The sequence below is a fragment of the Dipodomys spectabilis genome, unplaced genomic scaffold (assembly GCF_019054845.1).
Source record: "Dipodomys spectabilis isolate Male_0828 unplaced genomic scaffold, ASM1905484v1 ptg000228l, whole genome shotgun sequence".
In the NCBI taxonomy this organism is placed as follows: domain Eukaryota; kingdom Metazoa; phylum Chordata; class Mammalia; order Rodentia; family Heteromyidae; genus Dipodomys; species Dipodomys spectabilis.
The window spans coordinates 3,824,015-3,825,470 of NW_024870905.1; positions in this window are offsets into that span (position 1 = coordinate 3,824,015).

Sequence of the window (1,456 nt, forward strand, 5' to 3'; positions counted from 1 at the left end):
ATAAATGAAGTAAATTTCTCCAATATCACTGCTAAATATTTTTGGATGTATACCTAATCCTAATTTCACAGGTTTTATGGCTTCGTGTTTTTCTTTAAAAAGGACCTCCATATTCATTTTTAGAGGAGTTTCAATAGGTTGAAGATACCCTATAATATGTGGATTTTAGAAAAAATTTAAATATCAATGAACACATAAAGGACCATCATATACAGTTTGTAACGATCCAATTTTAAGAAGGCAACCGTTGGGGGACAAGACAAAGTTAGAAGCCTAATAACAAAAACACAGACATGGAACATTTTTTAAAAATGTGCAACTGATTAGTGCTAATACTAACAAAATATTTTCCTCAAGTTTTAAAACTGAAACAATTAAAATAATACTTAATAACATCAAATAAGTATGCCATGGAAGAAAATGTACCATAGATATATGTTTCCTCATAATTTGTTTTAATTTATAAATAATGGATTAATAGAAAATGCGATTACATGTCTGAAGATGATAACACATTCAAGTATCATTGCTTGAATCCAGCAAAGGAAAGTAACAGAGAAGTAGAGAAAACGAACAACCTGGGGCATAGATGAAGACACTCAGTAGAACTTTGTGAGGAAAAAATGTGTTCCCTTTTTCTCATCAACATTGAGCTAAGACAGCTACCGTTTGACAGAACACTTGTAATGTAGTCAGAACAGTGGAGTTACTAATTTAGGCAGTAATTTATTACTTTTATTCGCTAATCTTATGAAGTGATTCCCAAATGATGTGAGTGATCCTAGATTTTCTGAGCCCTTTTTAACCCAAAATTTTTAATTCCTTCCCCTGCCAATAATTCTTCTGCTATTCTCATTTCTCCTTGTTTCTGAACACAACTCCTGTGACCTTTTGGCTTATGGGAAATATGAGGATGATCTGGAATCTGAGGAACCTCGACTCCAGCTTGGAAGATCTGGTAAAAGACCTCCACCTGGAACTCAGAATCAGATATTAATTGACCTCTTTCGAAATAGAGAAACTCAATCCCTCAGGCAAGATCTATCATTCCTTGACATTCTCTGAAGAGATTTGGTACTTGAGCACAATTCAGAGAATGAGCTTTCTCACCACTCACCACAGCTTTGTCAGGAGGAATAGGTTCAAAACTAAAAGTCACCTCAGTTCTCACAGGGCCAGTCAGAAACCAAGAGATCACATTTTCCTCCTCATCAGGCACCTTTCTGGCAGCAACAGAGTCTGGGCAAAGTCTATGATGGGGATAAAGTGAGACTGGGCCTAAGGAGTACCCAAAAGAATGACCCTCTCTTTGACTAAAAGTGAGTTGTGCAGTGAGACATGACAACTTCCTTTATATATGAATATTCAATAGGTGCGTTATCTCATTGCCACTGTGTGAGAGGTCAGTTTCCTCAAATAACTTGTTAAGTGTTGTGTCTACCAGTTTGCTCTCTAA